Source organism: Argopecten irradians, chromosome 2 (genome assembly GCF_041381155.1).
Source record: "Argopecten irradians isolate NY chromosome 2, Ai_NY, whole genome shotgun sequence".
NCBI classification, from domain to species: domain Eukaryota; kingdom Metazoa; phylum Mollusca; class Bivalvia; order Pectinida; family Pectinidae; genus Argopecten; species Argopecten irradians.
Window position 1 is genome coordinate 31,358,417 of NC_091135.1, and position 24,492 is coordinate 31,382,908.

General features: G+C 34.9%; 1 protein-coding gene across 1 annotated transcript in view; it reads right to left on the minus strand.

Annotated features, from left to right (window-relative positions):
* Window positions 1-24,492, minus strand: part of LOC138315134 (ataxin-1-like) — an 80,898-nt gene that overhangs the window by 53,505 nt on the left and 2,901 nt on the right. The gene's annotated exons all lie outside the window — the stretch shown is intronic.

The following is a 24,492-nucleotide window of genomic DNA, read 5'->3' on the forward strand; positions in this document are numbered from 1 at the left end:
AACCGTCACCGCCATGTTCATTTTTCTCTCGGAATGCCTCTCGATTTTGCATATCGTGACTTCATTATGCAAATTATGTAGTGTTGTGCTTGTCGGTAAAATCGATAAGTGTTCCGAAGAACAAATGAACATGGCGGTGATGGTTAAAGTAAGTGAGCTACACGATGTTTAAATGGAGCTGCAGAGTTCATACCCTTGAAACTATAATATACATATATGTATACTGTTGGTTAAAAATTTTCGTGTCAGGCCCCTGTGGAATTGATATAGTGAATATCAGGAATCCTTGAACAAGATTCTGCAATTTTCAACTTCTTGTTAACAGAAGTACAGACTGGACTGAGCACTGCCTCTAAAATATCTAATTAACTGGTCTGTATGAATACAATGTTTCAAACTTTGCCTTGGAAATTTGTTACAAACTAATTACTTGTTTTGATTTTTGTTTGGAATGACTGAATGACCTCCTGTCATTTCAATAATAAAGTCTCAATTTGCTCTATTCAAAATTGCCAAACTAATGCTATTGCACTTCATGTGGTTATTGAAATATATGTGCAGGTTTTTGCACTGCATGTTATTATTAAATTGTATGTGCAGGTTATTGAACTGTATGTAGTTATTGAATTGTATGTGCAGGTTATCATACTGTATGTGGTTATTGCACTGCATGTGGTTATTGAATTGTATGTGAAGGTTATCATACTGTATGTGGTTATTGCACTGTATGTGGTTATTGAATTGTATGTGCAGGTTATTGCACTGTATGTGGTCATTGAACTGTATGTGAAGGTTATCACACTGTATGTGGTTATTGCACTGCATGTGGCTATTGCACAGCATGTGGTTATTGCATTGTATGTGGTCATTGCACTGCATGTGGTTTTTGAATTGTATGTGCAGGTTATTGCACTGTAAGTGGTTTTTGAATTGTATGTGCAGGTTATTGCACTGTAAGTGGTTATTGAATTGTATGTGCAGGTTATCACACTGTTTATGTTTATTGCACTGTTTATGTTTATTGCACTGTAAGTGGTTATTGAATTGTATGTGCAGGTTATCACACTGTATGTGGTTATTGCACTGCATGTGGTTACTGCATTTTATTTGGTTTTGCACTGAATGTGGTTATTGCTCTGTACGTGGTTATTGCAATTTATGTGGTTATTGCATTGGATGTGGTTATTGAATTGTATGCGCAGGTTATCACACTGCATGTGGTTATTGCACTGTATCAGGTTATTGCACTGTATCAGGTGGTTATTGCACTGTATCAGGTTATTGCACTGTATGTGGTTATTGCACTGTATGTGGTTATTGCACTGTATGTGGTTATTGCACTGTATCAGGTTATTGCACTGGATGTGGTTATTGCACTGCATGTGGTTATTGCACTGTATCAGGTTATTGCACTGTATGTGGTTATTGCACTGCATGTGGTTATTGCACTGTATCAGGTTATTGCACTGTATGTGGTTATTGCACTGTATGTGGTTATTGCACTGTATCAGGTTATTGCACTGGATGTGGTTATTGCACTGCATGTGGTTATTGCACTGCATGTGGTTATTGCACTGTATCAGGTTATTGCACTGTATCAGGTTATTGCACTGTATGTGGTTATTGCACTGTATCAGGTTATTGCACTGGATGTGGTTATTGCACTGCATGTGGTTATTGCACTGTATCAGGTTATTGCACTGTATGTGGTTATTGCACTGCATGTGGTTATTGCACTGTATGTGGTTATTGCACTGTATCAGGTTATTGCACTGTATGTGTGTGGTAGTTATTTCACTATATGTGGTTATTATGGTAATGTTAATGTGACCTTCAGACCTGACCATGTGGACGGCTGGTGAGTACCCATAGGGAGGACTTAGTGCATTCTGTGCAGGGTAAAAAAATGTCCGCAACAAAGGACACATAGTCAATCAGCAATGCACTGAATTTAACCCCAAACATTATATGGGAGCTAAATCTGTCTTTCTTTTATAAGAATGAAGAAGCTCCTCAAGTAAAACAGTAGTGTATATTTCTCTTACACAATTACAGAACAATGACGATAATGAGTGTTGGGCTGAACAGACTATTGTGCACGTCAGCTTTGTCAGGAGGTGTACCTTTTGTCATCTAATCACAGCCGCCTATCTCTGGTAATCTGGACAATTTCTACACAGTTGTAATTTAGAAGAATGCATTCAAGATATGGCACTCATAACATAACATTACAAATTGGACTGTTCAAAAATTTAAACTTTGTCGACAAAAGACACCAAGGAGCTGTGAATGAATAGTATTTAGTATGTTGTAATCGACGATCAAAGAAGTTTGAGGACATTATTTATTGACATTCGACACTAGTTCCTTCAATGTGTATGAGGTCTGGTAATAGCAGCGAAGTGCTATTCTGTCAGTTGTACCTGGTATTCAAGTCTCCAAACTCATTGTAGTAGCTTGTATATTGTAGTAAAACGTGACAATCCAACAATAAAAGTTCAACAGGTCACTCCATTTAAATCTGCACCCTATAATTAAGCCATCACATTCAGAAACAAACGCTATTCTCAGTCTATAGATATTTCTAACCTTATAATGGCTACAACACACGATTTTGTGTTTGATTTTAAGGTAATGTTAAACTTTTAGCAAAACATATATTACTTGTACAGTATAAAGATTCTATTTATGAGAAATACTTTAAATCTTTATATGTCAGTTCATAGAAATGTATACCATCTTTTTATGTGCCTCACAAAGAGTTTGCTGACCATTTTTGATAGTTTTACTGTATACAAGAGATAGCAGCCATTCTGGTAACAGTTTATAAGCAAGCTGCTTATTTCCACGACAATTACAAAATGAATGTTTTCTGCTATGAAGTTATTTTCCGGTTTAATAAATATTAGTCCTAAAAACAAAACAAACTAACATCCATTCCTATGACTATGCAAATATCTACAATGCAATTCATGTTCAAAAAAAGTGTCTTAGTGGCCACAAAAAAAACACGGAAATGTTCACCACGACATCATATTGAGTATTGAGGGAAATAAAAGTCTTAACAGGAAACTCTGAATCATTAAACTCTGAAAAAGGACAAGAAAACTTTTATCTACAGAAACTGCAGCATTCTCTTAGTGTTTCTTGGTCTTCATTACTGTCCTTCTCATTATTTGTTGATGTCTCCATCATATGACAATAAAACCAAGGCGAAAATACTAATCAAAGATACCAAAATGTGATATGCATGAGGTCCAATTATGGAAAATAACCTCTTTGACAAGTTGTAGTTGTAGTAAAACGTAATTATCTATATTCTGACATTCATCAGGTTCATTAGCGGTGGGCGACATACATCTGGCTACAACTCTCTCTACTAAACAATGGGGAGATGCACCAAACATACCGCCTTTGAAATTTGATCCAAATAATTTTTTATCTAATCTAAAGCATATACAGATCTAAACATGAAGGACTCTAGAGTGAAGTTTCTGGGTTCCAACAGCTATAGGTCTACTAAAGGCAAAGAATTATATCAGAGTGGTACCAACTGTTTTAAATCAAATCTTTCAGCTAGAGCTGTCATACTTTCCAGCAAAACGGTTCACTAGTGTTCCCTTAAATGTTGTATCGTAAAAATGATGATAGTATTCAGATGTGGTAAATCTATGGCTGACCTGCAAAACTTAGTGCTTGACATCAGTGTAATAGGCAGGACTGGATTCAAGCATAAAGAATGGAATAAAAACTGGCATATGAAATCCTAAATAAAGAAACTTGAGAAAGAGATTCAGACACTGAGTGGGGCATCACATCCAAACACCAAAAAGAGTATTTATTCCACAGTATAAGGCATCATATCCACAAACAGAGTACAGATTTAGTTCCAAATTGGAGCAGGAGATCCACACATCAACTTGAGTAAGAGATCCAAGAGATAGACAACATGGAGCATCAATAATCAAATATCAGTATCAGTAAGCTAATGCCTATTTATCAAGATTAAAGTATGCTTGTGGAAAATAGCAATAATCTGTGAGGCACTACAATACAGACATTTTCTGATCTTAACCTTAAAAGTAATATAAAGAAAACATTGATAGAAACATTGATTCTTCCAGTTTCTATATACTTGGGTATATCCATGATAATCAGGTTATAATATAGTCACACTAATGCTCTTCTGGTTCCTTCTATTGTGATATGCTGCTTTATGTATCATACAGTAATAGGGCCAGCACCAGCCTATAAATAGCTAGGGCTGAATAGGTTATTGACAGATTTAGATGGACTTGAACAGGCAGGGTAGTAAATATGATTACTATATATCATATATACAAAAGGCCCTAACAAAGTTTTGTTATAATATTCAACATTCAGTTATGCATGGTGTTTAGTCTGTTACTGCAATACAAATTCAAAAGTTAAAAGCTCACAAAAGAGTGTTTACTACAAAATATTAATGTCACTGTTACAGCCATTTAGTAGTTATGTTAGTTATCAACTAAACAACAGAACCATTCCAAGACAGAATCCAAATGTAGTAGCTGATGGCTTCTTCAACAAACAACAGTTTATCTATTGCATGCCCCTTGACAATAAAGCAAACACGAAGAATAAAACCACAAAATTACTGACATTAACATGAGCAAACCGGAAAATACAGCCAGGGAGTTGTCGGTTGAATACACCGACAACAACATCAATTTGGTTGAGAATTAAAGCTACTTCATCATTCAATAACACTCTATTATTTTGGTCTGAATCATCCATCATATGATTATTAGACTAAGGAAATTTCACAGTTAATTGGTTTTAATGGAGCATTGTTGGAGGATATCTCCACTATCCCAATATCTCCATCACGCAACTTAAAAAGCATGCCACCCAATTGCTCTGTACTGTTGCTATTAATACATCATTGTAATGATGGTTAAAAATTTATGCTAGTTTGCAGTCCTGAATACTGCAGGCCTCTGTGATCACATATATTATCTTGGTTGCAAAACGAGTTCCTCTAGTTTTTGTTGTCACCGTCCATAATTTTAGAGGTGTACTTGTGTGCCTAGGATGACATTTCCAGTGCCATATCTTTTTCAAAAGTCACCCAGAAAAAGAATTCAAGTTTACAGATTTCACATTTTATTAAATGGAAAATTCTAGAGTCATTTTTCAATTTTATATGTGGGAATTGTAAGTTTGTGTAAATTAACTTGACTCCTAATATATCAATAATCAATTCCAATTAACAAAGCTTAAAGGTTAATATGGGCTCCATGTAACCTGGTCACGAGAGGTTTGTGTGGGCTCCATGTAACCTGGTAACCAGAGGTTAATGTGGGCTCCATGTAACCTGGTAACCAGAGGTTACTGTGGGCTCCATGTATACTGGTCACCAGAGGTTTGTGTGGGCTCCATGTATACTGGTCACCAGAGGTTTGTGTGGGCTCCATGTAACCTGGTCACCAGAGGATTGTGTGGGCTCCATGTAACCTGGTAACCAGAGGTTAATGTGGGCTCCATGTAACCTGGTCACCAGAGGTTTGTGTGGGCTCCATGTAACCTGGTCACCAGAGGTTTGTGTGGGCTCCGTGTAACCTGGTCACCAGAGATTAATGTGGGCTCCATGTATACTGGTCACCAGAGGTTTGTGTGGGCTCCATGTAACCTGGTCACCAGAGGTTTGTGTGGGCTCCGTGTAACCTGGTCACCAGAGATTAATGTGGGCTCCATGTATACTGGTCACCAGAGGTTTGTGTGGGCTCCATGTATACTGGTTACCAGAGGTTTGTGTGGGCTCCATGTAACCTGGTCACCAGAGGTTTGTGTGGGCTCTGTGTAACCTGGTCACCAGAGATTCATGTGGGCGCCATGTATACTGGTCACCAGAGGTTTGTGTGGGCTCCTTGTAACCTGGTCACCAGAGGTTAATGTGGGCTCCATATAACCTGGTCACCAGAGGTTAACATGGGCTCCATGTAACCTGGTCACCAGAGGTTAACATGGGCTCCATATAACCTGGTCACCAGAGATTAATGTGGGCTCCACATAACCTGGTCACCAGAGGTTAATGTGGGCTCCATGTAACCTGGTCACCTGAGGTTTGTGTGGGCTCCACATAACCTGGTCACCAGAGGTTAATGTGGGCTCCTTGTAACCTGGTCACCTGAGGTTTGTGTGGGCTCCACATAACCTGGTCACCAGAGGTTAATGTGGGCTCCATGTAACCTGGTCACCAGAGGTTTGTGTGGGCTCCATGTAACCTGGTCACCAGAGGTTAATGTGGGCTCCATGTAACCTGGTCAATAGAGGTTAATGTGGGCTATATGTAACCTGGTCACCAAAGGTTTGTGTGGGCTCCATGTATACTGGTCACCAGAGGTTAATGTGGGCTCCATGTAACCTAATCACCAGAGGATTGTGTGGGCTCCATGTAACCTGGTCACCAGAGGCTAATGTGGGCTCCATGTATACTGGTCACCAGAGGTTTGTGTGGGCTCCACATAACCTTGTCACCAGAGGTTAATGTGGGCTCCATGTAACCTGTTTACCAGAGGATTGTGATGGCTCCATGTAACCTGGTCACCAGAGGTTAATGTGGGCTCCATGTAACCTGGTCATCAGAGGATTGTCTGGGCTCCATGTAACCTGGTCACCAAAGGTTTGTGTGGGCTCCAAGTAACCTGGTCACCAGAGGTTTATGTGGGCTCCATGTAACCTGGTTGCCAGAGGTTAATATGAGTTCCACGTAACCTTGTCGTAAGAGATTTCCATATCTAAATAGCTCCAGGTTACAAGGGTCTATGGCTGAAACACACCTTCAGTATTTTTTCAAGTTATAGATTCCCCCATTAATTTAAAGAGGTCAACATTTTATGCACTCAGCTGATCTGCTATCTCCTAGTGGATATTGATTAACAATAAAAATTTGTTTTTCTTTTAACAAACTGTTATTTTCCAATGACAAATGATGTAGTCAGGATATGCCTGTGAATACCACATATGAACAAATACTGTCTGTTTTGGTATTGACTGTGGCCTTTCCTTCAAACTTTTATTCAATATGACATACAACTGCAAATATTACAAGTAATGTATGTTTGAACAAGTTGTGTATAACTCTTTGTAATTTATGGAAGATCAACCTTGCTAACTGACCACAGTGTAAACCTACTAAAGTGACTTGAGGTTAACCATTGCAGACAGGTAAAATATAGACCAACCTTTGATATTCTCATGATTGATTTGGATTAGTTTGCTTGACTAAATACACTGACTTGAGAACAAACCTAATTGAATGATTATCTGTAAGCCTCATCAACCAACATAAACTTGGCTAACACATAGTTAATCTAGGTAAAACTTCATGCAAACCTGGTTAAGGTGAACCTAGTTAAACAACTGAATTATCTAGTTTTATATATACTTACAATATTTCCTCCATATCAGAATCAAAACTTATATGGTATACTAACAAATACTAACCTTGTTATCTAACTTAAAGCTAACTGGTTAACAAACTGGTTACTTCTTGTTAAGTTACAAGATACTTATACCGTCATCTTGTGAACTGAACACAAACTGAACAAAAATCCTTGCAATGTCTAAGAAAATATCTATTCCCTGCCTCCATATGTAATCAGATAGGACTGCATCGGTAACACTCATGTTAACTGAATGTTACTGTAAAAAAATTAAGAGTAAGTTGCACTCTTTTATTTCAATAAAAGAATGTTTCAAAACACTATATTAGGCTGTGTTCTAAATGACCTTTGTTGTTTTTCAAGTCTTTAATGGTGCAGGTGTTCATACACACATGAATTAACATAATAACCTCCTCTTTTACTTACACTGACAAGTCAGTCAACAATCACAGGAGATACAGCCATCACGATTCCTGTGTATTACACCTAACAGAAAATCAAGGTTGAGAGAAAACCTGAAAGGCTGACCCTAAATGTGTGTATACATCAGTGTAATGTGGTTTTATCAGACACATTAAAGTTGATTTTAAGCCTTGTTTGCAAAAGTTTAAGATTTCTATCTTACACATGCACTTGCAATATGTAAATGTTGAAAACATTCTCAGACATCTTTGCAGAAAAAGTTGACGAGTTTTCACACAGGACAGGTGAGAATGCACCTGGAAAGGTAAGCATAAGGAACCAGCAGATATAGCCCATACACCTGCGGTACAGGTAAATACTACAAGTCCCTGGTGTGAAAATATCCTCAGATTACAGGCATAACAACCATAAATTTTACCGCAATATCAGTTTACAGACATCATAATACTGTAAAAATACTCTAATTATATGGCATTTTTATATACCGGCTCAGAGACATTTCTGGTACGGCCTCACAGAAAAGTATTCAGATATATAATATACGTTATCATTCCTAGTCTCTAAATGCTGCTGTATTTAGAGTCACACTTACTTCTGTTGGTGAAATTAAACATATTTTATTGCTGGGTATTGATTCAAGAATATTATTAGGAGCAGAGGATGAGAAAACTCCCATCTGATGGTGCTATAAAATGCTGGTTTATTTGTCCTTTATATGACCCTATTACCCAATACAGCATCAGATTTCATGGTAATCTGTCCTTTATATAACCTACCACTATCAGCAGTCATCTCACCAATACACAACTCATCTAATGCTACAGACCTTCTTCTTAAGTCCCCCTGAAGTTGTGTTTAAGTTATTTCGTCCTATGATTGAATAAATATCAAAGTTGATAGTGTACTTTGTTATGATGCTAAAGAGGCGACTGAGAAATTATTTATAGTAGATGTTAGAGAGTAGATAGTGTAGATGGTGAGAGATGATAGTAAAGGTTAGAGAGTAGATGATGAGAGATAATAGAGTAGGTTAGAGAGTAGATGGTTAGAGATAATAGTAGAGGTTAGAGAGTAGATGGTGAGAAATAGTAGTAAAGAATTAATAGAGAGTAGATAATTGGATAATAGTAGAGGTTAGAGAGTAGATGATAAATGATGATAGTAGAGGCTAGATAGTGTAGATGGTGAGAAATAATACTAGAGGTTAGATAGTAGATGGTGAGAAATAATAGTAGAGGTTAGAGAGTAGATGATGAGATTATAGTAGAGGTTAGAGAGTAGATGAAATTATAGTAGAGGTTGGAGATTAAATGGTGAGAGATAATAGTAGAGGTTAGAGAGTAGATGATAAATGATAATAGTAGAGGCTAGATAGTGTAGATGGTGAGAAATAATACTAGAGGTTAGAGAGTAGATGATGAGATTATAGTAGAGGTTAGAGAGTAGATGATGAGATTATAGTAGAGGTTAGAGAGTAGATGAAATTATAGTAGAGGTTGGAGATTAAATGGTGAGAGATAATAGTAGAGGTTAAAGAGTAGATGATGAGAGATAATAGTAGAGTAGGTTAGAAAGTAAATGGTGAGAGATAATAGTAGAGGTTAGAGAGTAGATGGTGAGAAATAATAGTAAAGAATTAACAGAGAGTAGATGATTGGATAATAGTAGAGGTTAGAGAGTAGATGGTGAGAGGAATAGTAGTAGAGGTTATATAGTAGATGGTGAGAGATTATCAACAGAAGAGGTTACAGAGGAGATGATGGAAGACTTAAGTTTATATATATATCAATAGTAGGTCAGAATAATAAAGGTTAGTTTGAAAGGAGATTGTGAGAGATTATCAATATCAAAGAGCTGATGGTAGAATATAAAGGATCCACACCATAACTGGAATAATGAAATGAACCAACTTACCTTGTGTGAGTGTCAAGCTTCTGTGGTCTTCCACCTGATGCTAGAGTTTCCAGGAAATATCAACTACACTGTAGAAATGTTTAATTCTGTAGCAGTGAGGAAAGTTGTGAAATAATGAGAGGAAGGAGGTGTGTATTATGTCCAGTTTAATCAATAGGTCAGTACTGAACCTGACAGCAGTCTGTAGAAGACAGTCCTGGTCCCCCAGCCACTTCCTCGGCACCACTGGAGCAACAGTGGGAAAAGATACTACCCCCAGTGTAAACTGGGCCAGGCTAAACACTACAGCACCAATCAGCTGTCCCTATAGTAGTGCTGTACTGTATCCTGGCTAGCTGGCAGACTGACTGACTGACTGGCTAGGTATGTAGTGAGCCAGTGTAGTAGTAACAGATTGTTGATGTGTACAGCGCCAGGTCAGAGTTCATACAGAAAGGTTAGAGTTCAGCCTAGAACGTAGAGGTCAAAGGTTGTTCACACAACTTGCTTACTCATGCTGCAAACTATAATGTGCTTACTATATTACCTATAGCCGAGAAATGAGGCCAATGCAAGGGTAACACTGGATACCAATACACCATGTAGCAAGTGTGAACCACAGCCAATACTTAATAAAACATATCTCACAACCCTGTTAGTGTGTATATATATATATATATATATATAGATCCTGATAAATAAGTAGATCAATAGATACACTATTGCATTCTGGTCTGTACAATCAATCCTATAAAAACTTTATAGTTAAAAATGTCAAAAGCTTGTCAGTGTACAAATAAGCAAACAAAAGCAATTAGAACAAACAATTAAAGAAAACTTATTTTCATTTCAGTGGCTTCATTAATATTTCACAATTATGATCAAAATGTCAAAACACAGCATAACTAACTTCATAAGTTTTAGATCTTTGAAAAAAAAAGTCAAGAAAAGCTAAATGTTCAGATCCTGTCTGATCTAAGAAATCAAGTATCTCCTTATAATCAATGATCAATGGTATAACCATCCAGATGCAAGACAATTAATTACAAAATTCAACAAACAATTAGTTGGTTCAGCAATAAATACAACAAAAGATATTTTGGCCATTTTTCCTTGTTATTACTTGTGATATTGTGAGGAAGACAAGGAGACTGTTCTGTGTGTGGATCAGGTGAGGCTGGGTTAACATGCACTACAAACACACTCACCACTTTTCAATTTTTAAATTCAAAGAGTAACCTATTGCATTTTCATCATTTTCAAACCTGTAGACAAAAACAATGCTATTTTGTTATGTAGTAATTCTTTATCACTTTTTGTGTATCTTACTATGGTAATGTCTTACAGTTTAGTTAGAACTGCATGGTCAAATATCTTCCTAGCATTACCAAAAGTAACCAAATATCTCAGGAACAGGTATGAATATCAAAGCCATTCAATGAAAACTCAAGAGATGGCTAAGAATGACAAACATTTAATTTTAAAGGATTTCCAAAAGTACAGTTCAAAAATCACCAGGGAACTTGAGGGGAAAAAAGATAGGTGTTCAGAATTATGCACAAATGTCAAACATCATCAAAAACCAATCAGTGTTTAATATATACAAAAAACTTCTAAGAATATCAATAATTGCAAAGCATGCATGTTTCTATTAAACTTTATAGGGATTCATGTTTTAAAATGCAATACATTATAATTTTGGTGAGCATATAAAAGAAATTAGATCTTTAATCTTCATCTTGAGAAATACATCTTAGCTACTTGTCCAACACATAACAGGTACAGACAAACTTTAAAGTGAACAGTCGGGCAAGGATGGCTAAAGTCGGTAAAATGGTGTGAATGTATCCAGGATAATTTCTTATGAAATGGAAAAATAAAATCTCTCGTCAAAATCCGTCTGCGTACAAAGAAATTAATTTAAAGTATGGAAATTCTAAAACGTCCTCCCGACTCACTATGTCCGTGGTTACATTTCCAAGCAGCCTCGCTTTCAATGCTTTCAACTTTTCTTTACTTTAATGGTCAGAACTGGGAAACTAAGCAGAACTTGACCGTCGTATTAATATGTGAGAACTTTTGGAAGGCTAATGAACGCATTTAGACTGGTTTTCTTTGCCCGACTATTCACTTTAACAAGTAAAACATTTTCCGTCACCGATAAATAAGCAATGATATACAAATACTTCGTGTAACATAAAGACGCCCAAAAGGAATTCCGTTAAAACTTGTCATACAAGGGTTTCTATGACAATTGAGCAGTAGAGATGAAAGTATTTCTGTACATTTGAGGAAAGCTAACATTCCAAGTTTGACGCAAATTGTGTTAGAACATGCCGTCACATTCCATTGAAAATTGTCTTATCATTTCACTTGTCACTTCAATCTAAATATAGCAAAAAAATACCTTCAGACAACTAAGTGATAATGATAGAGCTGAGGACTCTGTTTACAGTAGAAACAAATACTGAAATGTGCTGCACCAGAATTCTCTAGGGAATTGTAGGTAAGTAAAATGCTTCACCTGGAAAGATTTGGTACAAGTAATGAAACAGATATTGACAGCTAGTAGATCCTATCTCAGGCTACACTGGCACATCTCCAATATTAATGAACTGTTACAGGCAAAATACAAACAATCCATCTCAAAACCTATGTACATTACATGTTCAAAGACTTCGTCACCAGCCTGGTATGCTGCTGCAGTAATTAAACTTTATAAGGAAAGCGATATGCCACATTAATTATGCTTCATCAGCACTGTGATACTGCATTAATTGTACTTCATCTAGAAAGTGGTACCAGTATACCACATTGAATACACTTCATCAGTGGAGTGATACCACTTTAATACTTTCATCTAAAAAGTGTTAAAGTGAAGTCACAAACGAATTGATACTACGGTAATTACATTTTGAATTACATGTATAAAATAGAGCTTTATCAAGACAGTGACCTACATCATTAATTGTACTTAAATCTAGAAAGTGACATGCTCTATTAATTATGTTTCATTATTTAAATTACAACAGAATGTTATTCTTCATCTATAGGAACTCTTCATAGTTGCCATTGTAATTAGCCTATAGTAACACTGGTATAAGTAATAATTCACTAATGTTTATTTTATTTACAATCAGATTCCGTTAATGATGTAACTTTATGCATCTTAAATCCAGATTAGATCCGATTTCGTGTCTGGGTTATGCCATTACTTTGTGTGGATCAAGTCCTCCTTAAGCTATAAACTAACTTATATGACCTTTCCATTTTTATGACGGCTAAAAAATGAGGTGCATGTAAGACATCTAAGAAACATTCAGATGAAGGACTATAATACACAACGCGAGGTGTATGACTCATAGCTCCAGCATGATCAATACTCTGATACAGTACAAAATATTGATAAAGGGAGGTAACTCAATAACAAAATCATCTTATTCTTTTTATCTGATAGGAAAGAATGGTTAATTTGTTAAGGATTCCAAATAAAGAATCTTCATGAAATAAAGCCATGTTTTATTTTATAGCAATGCCTTATCCTGGCATCTCTTCGTAAGCAGTGTATCCTTAATCAATACTGAAGATATCATATCCGCACCATGAAAATATTGGGAAAATTGGTTTACCTTGCACACCAAACTTTGTGGGTATTAATTTCAAACCCCTTTTTTTTGTTATTAAATGAGACATATATTTAAGTAAGTGTGTATTAACCACAGAAATTTTGATTGATTTGACATGTCTCACAATGTAGATACTTTCTCAAAGGAACTTCCTTCTGGATTAACTGATGAAGCTGCGCATTTGTAGATTGTTCTTTAGTAAACAACAAAAGTGCTTGTGTTGCTGTATGCTGTGTAAGACTTGTTGCGAACCATTTGGGGCCAGACACTTTTTGCCAACATTTTATTATAGAAGCCACCCTTACACCACTGCCACAAAGTACAAGTATTAAATCAGTGTATGGCTGACACAAGATGTGACAGCCAGTACATCACGGCCACCTTACTTGGTGCTGCCGCGTCAGACACTGGTGGCAGGTCTCATGTCAACCTCTGTACTCGCACTCTTTTTTAACGCAGCCGCCACTAGGGTAGTGTGTACTGAATGTCCCCAGCGCTGCCCAACTAATCCACATGTATTGATCCGAATTCTCAGGCCCAACTTTACGATATAATTTTCTTTCATATATCTAAGTAACTTTTCTCCTGACAATTACCAAAATAATGCTGCAGCTGACAGGAGCAGGCAATTTCTTTGATAATGTCTCACTAATTTGGTGCCACAGCCGATTCCTTGGGTGTGCTATCAATCTCCACTCGTTACAGATTTCAATACCAGTATAATTAAAACAACATTCACATCCCTAACGATCACAGTATCATAATGTTTTTAATCTTACATCTGTGTTCTAAAGAGACAATGGCTGAATATTTTAGTGTCATAGCAACAGTCTGCATGGAAACTAGGTCACTTCAGGTTTGTGGTGTCCCCAGATTTGAGTTTGTCTGGATAAAGTTGAGGTCAAATCTGGGATTTGTCAGAACACAACAACTTGTTATTTTTTTTATAGTAGTAAAGTATAGCATTTTGATAAAAGTTGTGCTGTTGCCAATTTCATTAGACAATCACTACATGAAAGCCTGAATACGTTATAAAGGGCCTTTCTGAAGTATTAAAAAAGTAAAGTAATTTTGCATATCCTTGACATTTTAATTGTGATCCCTTGTGTAATTATTTTCATTGAGTATTGAACCTTTCAGTGTGTTCAAAGGGCTTTTTATTGTCATGTATGTTTAGAGGTACATATGTACTCAATAAAGTCAATAAGCATGCATAAGGATTTTTATTTACAAAACACAAACGAAGGCTACTCTCTACTGTGGAAGACCTTACTATCAACATTGAAATTCCCACAGACATATCGCTAATTGTTTTTATTCAAACACCAATCAAAATCCTTCAAACATCAATAATGACACACATAAATATTGCAACATAAAGTCACATTGTATAAATTCATGAGGGACTTTCTTTTAAGGAACAGTTTTCAATTACAGGAGGTTCCGAACACACTTTCATTATATATGTCCTGTTCATTTCTTGTTTATTGATACTTTGTCTCCAATATCATCATTTATTACAGATGTAAGACTTTTGTTGTGCCTAAATCTGACGGTGCTTTTTGTTAGAATCATTTTGCATTTGTTTGCTCGCAGAGAGCATACACATGTATTTGAATAAAAGTTCATTGTTTTGCAAATATAAGCATTGACCTGACCATGTGTCTACAACATAAAACTGTTTGTATTCACCATGTATAGTGTATCTTCATGGATATGGATGATTGTGAACTAGAACCACTCTACATAAAGCTCATATAAAAAACAAAGCTGTCACTGTTATTTTCCAAATATTTCATGAGCAAAGCTTTGGCATGGAAATCTCTGTCAATAAAAATCTAACCGCTGGTTTATATATCATTTTCGACACAGAAATTTCAGTCCATTTGAAAAAACAACTAATCCTTATCTATGATATTCGACATAGATATTCAATTCACACAAAAGAGCTTATATTTATATGGATGAATCTGATGTGACAAGACCATTATCATCTTTTTTATGTGGGGAGAGGGGGGGGAGCAGTCAAAATATGATTTGAGTAAATCTCATAGTGACTGAGACAGTGCCTTTTTGTTCTATTTTTCATTTCTTCTTTAACAAAAATCACTGTATCAAAAACACATTGGTTTAAGCAAGTCTGCTGATGTGACAGGGCCAGCACCTGTAAATAAATAGCATGTTGTAGACTGGGGAGGCGGTATGTGTAAGTGGTTGTTCAGCCTTACAAGGTGCTGATCCAGTATTGATCCCTTGAGCAGCATCTTACCTTCTCTGGCTTCACCCAGTATTAAATACCAGGGTTCACCACATGTAATGGTAGCCCACAGTCAACCTGACCTCATTGGAGAGAGCTAGCAGACATGTCAAAGTCATATACATTTCTCTGACAGCTATAATACAATTGGGAAGACACTTGTCTCTAACACAATACACTTACCTAACTGAAATTAAATGAACATAAACCAAGTAGTGCTACAGCAATATCTGGAAGTATGAAGGTTATGGAAATTTACAACGAAATTTTGTTTTTCTATTTTATTTCAAAATATATATGACACAAGAACAATTGAAATTTTCTTTTGCTATCTTAGATTTTGTGATAAAAGACACCCCTCTTTCACCTTATAAATTATATTACCATTTACCACCAATCCAAAATTAAATCTAGATTATAATTTCACAAAAGAATTCTACAAGGCATGTCCCTACGAGGTTTCTCTCAATAAATCTTGATGAAACACATAGCATTTTGCTTTTTAAGAATGACCCTTCTCTATTACAAAGCACTAAGTGTACTCCATCCTCTGTAACCCAGTGTCAGCAGTGTATCATTTACTCATATTAATGCTAGTGTATTTATATATCGCCTAGGTTATTGAGGATGAGTGCAATCAGAATCAAGATAACCTTTGACCGAGAAATAGCAACATTGACCTCAAGACAGTTAAAAGTTAGTTTAATTCCTGGCACTAACTTTGCTTTATTATGTCAAAGAAAGATATCTACAAAAGTATATGACCTTGGCATTTAGACGTTTGTGTTTAATGACCTTGACAATTGGTCAATTGACTCCTTATCTGTGTAATCTAGATGTCCATCATGAAATTTAAATGGTACAGAATTTATGACTTAACAAAAATTGTACAAATTGTAATTCATTGACCTTTCACATTGAGATCATGGTAAAGTTGATCTAACTGCAGTGCCTAGTATATCATCAATTGTTTAGAAAGAAGTTGCTGCTTTTTAATTCTTATCTTTAAATCAATGCTTAAATAAAGGATGAGATGAATTAATGCATAATCAGGATTTACCTGTCTAAATGCATTACACTCCTAGGTCAAGATATGATTGACAGTTCTATTATAAAATATGCACAATTAACTTGAATAATCAACCAAGCTTAATATGTGTTTGATAATCATTCAATATCAATCAAGATTCCACACTAAGTAATCATATTAAATACTGAATCATAGATTTATTTTATCATATCTAGTTACAGTCAGCTCACTTGCTACCTGGAATAATGATAAATATTCTATGCTCATTAAAGAAAATTTGAGATTTCATTTTGACAAGCTAGGAAGGTTTGAAGGTCAAGGTAATTCATAACAAAGTTGGAAGCACTTTATCCCAGCAAGTTACATGTCTCTATGCCTTGTAACTATTTACAAGAGGCCATCAAAGTATTCTAGCGTAATTGACCTTGAGTGAAGGTCAAGGTCATAATTTGAATAAACCAGGTAGCCCCGTATCACTGCATGCCACATACTCAATATAAGGTCTCTAGGCCTCATTATTGACAATCAATCGCCCAAAGATTTTAGCCAAGTTGATCTTTATAGACGTATCAACATAACTTTTTTTGAGTTATCGCCCTTTGTAAAGCGATAGTGGCGCTGGGAGTAAAGCAACTTCCGGTTTACATGGACAGAGCATTGCATGGTAGTAGATGTCAGCTGATCTTTCGCGTAAAACACTTAAATTACGAAATTTTAGAGGTACATGTATGTTATGTTTGGATTTTGAACTGCTGTTTAAACCACGTGAAAGAATATAGTTAACTGTCAAGTCATATTCACTACAAAAACTACCGACTCCAAGTCGCCGGTAACGTGATAATGGCGGTATTACACTGGTTACATATATATACACGTACCTTTCGCGTAGATACATTACTGTTGACGGTGATTTGACAGCTGTATTAAATGTACAGATATGACGTCTACATATCCTGTTTGTTTGTAAGCATCTGTGATTTAATTCTAACACTTAAAAGTACCCGTTTTCAGTGAAATAGGTCAATAAATATTGTGTCTTCGACCATAGCACATGAAGGAGTTTGACGTCTCACGATTTGTATACATCCTACAGTATCGACATAAATATACCACTCTATGCTATAAAATACCATGCTTATGCTAATTATTATTAACAAAACTTATGTTTTTAAACTGAATAAAGTATTTAATGTCACCGTAACAACATTTTGTTAATTTGTGTTATGTACTTTAATTGTATGTATGTAAATTAAAATAAACATTTCCCACTATCATAACCATATTGGAACAGACTACAAATATGAACCTGTAGACTGAATTTGTCTTCTAATAAACCATCTAAAAACATGCTTAATGTAAATAATTAAAAGAATGTTGTTACTACAGGTATGTACATCATAACATGTTTAAATGTAGATGTATACAACATTCAAAAGAGTATGTTTTTGTTTTTACAACAATTACATGTACATACAGGTATCAATCTAGCTCTGATTTAGAACCGTTAAGGTAAGTTCCCCTCAAGGATTGAATCCCCTCTAAACTTTAAAAAAATCCCATTTGAAGCTAAAACTGAACACTTTTTATGACAAAAATCCCCCTTTGTCTTATTTTTTATCACATTTTAAGCCTTTGGTTGTAAATGTCTTCATGTTTATTATACATCTGCTACATATATCTATGATGATGGAGCTTAAAAATCTGTTTACTGAATCCTGCAATAACATTCTAGGTGTTATAACACTTCAAAATGATTATTTCTACCAAAATGAGAATGGTCAAATATCCGATAATGCAGCTATTATAAATTTTTCCCAATTTTGAAAAGGACCATAGTTTTCCCCACAACCTAGATTTGATCCCTGGTGTATATACAGGAGAAAATGTAGCGGCCAGACCTGGATTCGAACCAGGGACCCTCAGAACACTAGCCGAGTCCTCTACCAACTGAGCTATCTGGTCACCGATGATCGCCCCAGTCTAATCCCGCTCCAAATATATAATGCATATTTGGTTATTACAATGTACATGTATGTTTACTTCTAAGACTTTGGTTTATACTAGTCCTAAGACAATGTCACAGCCAGCTGAAAGCAATAAAATCTTCAAACCAAGGGCTTGAACACTTATAAACTAACCTGAAAAATAATTAACCATTTCTGGAAGAAATGGGTGGGAAAATGTCACTGATTAGAAAAAGATCATAGGTTATGTCAGAAAGTGGACTTAAAAGAATCGTTTTCTCATAGATTTCTAATGTATTTTCCATCTGTATTCCAAATAAAATAAACAATTATGTCTTCAAATTCTCATACAATCATCATTATTTAGGATGTTCGTTACATAATACACATAGTGTAATTTTTTTGGCAGTTTTCCTATGTGTCGCTGTCATGGCCATATCCCTTACTAAAGAGACAATGCAGTGAGGCTAGATACACAAGATTTCTGTCAGCTTGAAAAAATAATTGCAAATATCAAGATTTGAGGATAGTTTTCTTTTGGTTTGGGCAGTTTGCTAGCATCAGTAATTTCACAAGAAATTTACAATAAAAAATCTCCTAAGATGCATATCAATCACTGAAGAAGTTTGATTAACCTGAACCTGAGTGTATTGTACATGTATTTATATCCAACAAATAAAAAATATATATACAATACATGTAACATGTGTATATAAGCCAGGTTTTCTTTCCAGTTTTTTATATATAGGATCTCCGATTCTGTGTTTCTGAAGTTTGAAGGTACCATTCTGGCTAAAATGTGATTAATGTATAGATGGATTTCTAGCATAGTTACAATGTACTATGTTCTAAAAAGTAAAAAAAAAAACAAAACTTTATTATATGCATTTTTACATCAATAGCTGCAGTATCATGCATCATCAAAGTGTATTTGTAACACAGTATGGTTTGATGTATATGAATTTATCATTTGTATATAGTTAGCATCAAATTATAAATAAATAATAATTTGCTTAATTGCTGACTATCTACTCTAATATATAACCACATAAAATGAAAGAGATAACAGTTTAACTTCTTCATGAAGGCGATGGAATACAATTCACATACACAAACGCATATAAGTACAAACATGTACATTCTTTCAGCTTCCTCATCATTTAGACAGCAACACCTACCACTGATTATGTTTTGTTGTCATCAGCTTATCAACTTTTTAAGATTTACACGTAGGTCAATTCAAATTGGTTTTATTTGAAACAATGTGCACGTACAGGATTCATACATGTATATTTAAATAAAGTGCTATGAAGTATGTGTAAAGAGTGCATGTACATTTCATTTTGAATATAAATAATAATAAATTATACATTTATCTACCTAAAGGGATCATGATATGGCATTAAATATTTCTGATTGGAATGAAAAGACTATCATCATTTACCAAGTCTTTCAGAAGAAAGCAAACATTTCAAAGTACTAGTCAAATAATCCATTTAAGATTTGTTTTCACATAAACAATTGTTTCAAACTATTCCAAGTAGCAGAAACATTGACAAAACAGTGATGGTAAGTTTTAACAGTTTTATTTCCAGATCCAAGGGTGCAGAAAAGAAATCTATGTATACACAAGTGTCATCCTATTTAGACTTTTGGATTGAAGGGTGCTGTTTATAATGAGAAAAAAATCCTTAATCTACAGTATATTCTCTCTGTGTCCACTTCAAATACAGCAACTACACAGTATTCATTTGTTTAAATGATCGACACCTACAAGATATGGACAACTTGTATTAGGTTTTGAGTAAATATAATTCCAAGTGACATAAAAGAATCCTATATTATAATAGCCATTAATTGCCTATAATCAATGAAAGGTACATGTCCATTTCTACAGTACGTTCTAAGTTGTCAGTTACTAATTTGGATCGAATTATGGTAATCCCTTAGCCATTCAATTTTGTACCCAAACAAACTCGTACCCACATTTGGCGAACTCGCAATCAATCATGGCTAACCCGTACTCATGGAATTTGGCGAACTCGTACCCATCATAAAATATATAGTTCATGTATTTGTGATTGATATATATAAGACTTAATATATTCGTGTTCGATCAGATACTACAAATAAGCTCGTATATGTACATGTTCAAAAATATATGTTTACTCCTTGGTTTATTTGACTTCCTCCTTTGATAAAAAATGATGACCTATTTGCTTCATTGGTTTTTTTGTTTACAAGAGTGTCAAACAAAATGGAAATCAGCCTTTATAATTATTGCATGTGGAGCATTTGTCGTGTAAAGTCACAACCGGCTCGGAATATGTTTTAGAATTATATTTAACTTTGACAAAATTATTACAGATGTTAAACTTTGTAAAATATACCAACTTGAAATCCATGTGTATGTAAATGTAACAAGCTGATTAATTGTTTTGTATTGTATTTGTGATCATGCACTTATGAATTACTTTTAAATGTAACCATCAACTTGCACTACATGTATAACAAAAACCAGTGACCATTGCACTGATCAATAGGCCAAAACAGTTTGCAGAGGGACATCATAATTTTCAAGTTGCTAGTGAAACCACAGAGTTCTTTTTTAACGTTGATTTTTTACAGTGATCAGTGGATATTATCACATGCTAATTTCACCATGCTTTAATACAGTCTCGAGAAAGATGGAAGACGTAGGATAGGACTCATGAAGTCGAATTGACCCTCCACTAAAACTTTTAATATCGGCCACGCCCACTTAAAAAATGAACGAAAAAGTGGGGAAACTATCCAATATTTACGAGAAAAAACACATACATATAAAAAAAATATGCAGTCCAAACAGTATTACCAACAACACGTGTCACAAATCGGGGAAAATCGTTTCAAAGTTACTCAAAAATGCAGGTAGTTGTAAGCTGTTTCTATATTGCGCAATGAAAACCGGAAGTGTCTTTACTCCGATCAAGGGGAGGATAACTCTAAAATTTCAAGATGGCGGATTGATGTTGATACGTCTATAGCCTTGGCTGAAGGTCAAAGTTATTCATTTGAACAAAATTGTAGCCCTTTATCCCTACATACTATAAATATCATGTCTTTTTAGGACTTTATTGACAAGAAGTGTCAGGTGACCTAAAGACACAGATAAATAAGTGGAAATATCTGTTAAAGTAAATCTCATGTTTTGAAGTCTATTATTTGTTTATTTAGGTTATAATATCCCATAAACTTGAAGCAGGATTTCCGTGTAGTATTAGGTGGCTACCTGACAGAACAACATACTGGAGAGTTACGTCAAAGTGGGATACTATCCAAAGTAATCAGAGTAAATTGCCTTACTCAAAGACAAAGATTGACAGCAACGACCAGTCTGTTTCTCACATTTTGAAAGGAAGGCATTGTCAAACCAGACACCTAAGATCTTACCTTGAATTAATATGGGTTGTTGTAACAACTTCCATTTAGATACACTACTATAACTTATTTATGAATAACCATAACTCACAATTGTTTGATTAAGTCATAAATATTAAAACTATACATATTTAACCCACAATTGAAATGCTAAAACTCTCAATGAAGTACACAAAGTTCATTTAAGAGAATCAGTACTTGGTACATACTACATGTCTTTATGACAACTTAAAATTTCTGTTCTTTTTTTCATTTGAATTTTTTTGTAATATCAAAAGTGATGGTGTGAGTGTTTTGAACAAAATTGCTCTGAAATATTTTCAATCATGTTCAAACTTGAAGGTTCCAATTGTTCTTCCTCTATAAAGTTTCAGAGTGGCTGTGTCATCTGTTTTCTGGCTTTGACAGGCCATTACATCAAATTGACAGCTTAATATTTGCTCCTGAGCATTTTTAATCAAAAGTGGTCTTCCCTGACACTTACATCCATTTAGAAATGTTTGTATAATCAATCAAACACTATCAAATATATGTTTTCTATCTTGTATCTATAATATTTATCTATTTTTCACATCATGGAAATCATCTTTTATTCATCATAAAATTTTTCAACAAAGTACAAGATTTTTTTTTAATCAAACAAGTAGCTGGAATAGAGTAACCATAATTTGGATTTGAGCTAACCTAGACTTAGCTCAACCATACAGTTAGATAAAATATAAAATACATTTATCAATTATAAAAACTACTATCCTAGATTTTAGAGCAAAAAGAGTTACTTCATTTTAAATTTTTCATCAAATTATAGGAAATAAAGTGAAATAACACTTGTAAATAAAGCTATGCAAAACTGCTCTTCAGGGCAAAAATATTTCATATTAGGTGGATTAGTAGGGGCTGATTATCAAAACCATCCAAGTTTCAAATGAATCAGTAGAAAACTGCAGAAGATCTGGTTTAGTTTGAAGTCTTTTCACAATTTAACATCTTATCAGGGTCATTGAAGGGCATGCCAGGTTTAGATGGTGAAAAAAAGGTAGAAAATTCATCGACCAGCGATCAGTGGTCAGAACCTGACAAAAATGCCCCACATGGGATTCCAACTTGCGACCCAGAGGTGGGGGGCTGGTGATATGCACCTCTGCCCCTCTGCTGAAATTCTATAATCAATTTATTTTGGAATATTGTATAATTACAGCATACAATGTACTTTTGAACATGAAATCTAACTATCACATAGATTAAACATTTTTTGTAGTAGTAGTAGCAGTAAAGAAAGAGAGGAAATGAAGAAAAAAAACAACCAAGTTCTTGCATTTAATTTCTATACCATACCCCAAAATATCTAGCAAAATGTCATAATTTTATATTTAGAATCAAACTGCACTTCAGGAAAAATTATCATTATAAGGAAGTCAATGAAATCAGATGAAAACTGCAGATCTTCAGACCTTTATTTTTTCTGATACAACGCTATTACATATATATATAATTTATATTGTTTAAAAATGTTAATTCTACAAAAGGTATACAAAGATGAGAATCTTTTATTAAAATGGTTTAAACATAAAGTGATTTTAAAAGTACTTAAAATCCAATGACAGAAATCATTGTTGCCTTGAAATGCAGCTCTTGTTATGGACTTTACACTGTCACAGATCAGAGTTTGGATTATTGGTACTGTCACCATGGCCATGTAAAGTTGACCTATATCAGGATTCAGCAATATGAGATTATCTGCTCTACTGTTGGTGGAGTAGCCCATTGTCAATTCATTTTCCCTCTCAATCAACACTTATCTCTAACCATCAGCAGTAATTTTACCCGGCCTGATGTTGCGCCCACACACAACACGACAAGCCAATCCAAGTGTAATAATCAATTTAGCTTTGTAGTCAATCTGTAATGATTTTTTTATTTGTCACATTAAAACCAATTACAGGGATTAGATAACATCCTATAGCTTCCATGGTCAAGGTGACTTTCACCTGTAGCTGCATATCAAAAGTTTTGTCATGGTTACCAGTATGTTACATCTATGCATGAATTGAATTCTGCAGACAAGTCATACCTAGTAGAGATCATGTAGACAGTTAAATATTATGATTTAGATATATCACTTGAACAGAGATCATTCATTTATTAATATAACACAATGAAATCACACAATTCAATCTTTATGAGAATTTTACTAAATCTGCAACAATGACATTTTTCAGGTGCCTAAGCCTTAAATCTCTGGAGAAAATTTGCTGTATTTACCCAAATTGATAGATAAATTTGACCAAATAAAAAAAAACCACAGATAGTCATATGTATTTATAGACTCATTGATAGTAACCTTTCTCTTGGTAAATAGTTGTTGAAAAAAATATACCAAAGCACTAAGCAGTGTTTCGGAAGCCTATTACCTGTAATCTGGGATATTTTTAACCAATCTGAGAGAAGAGAG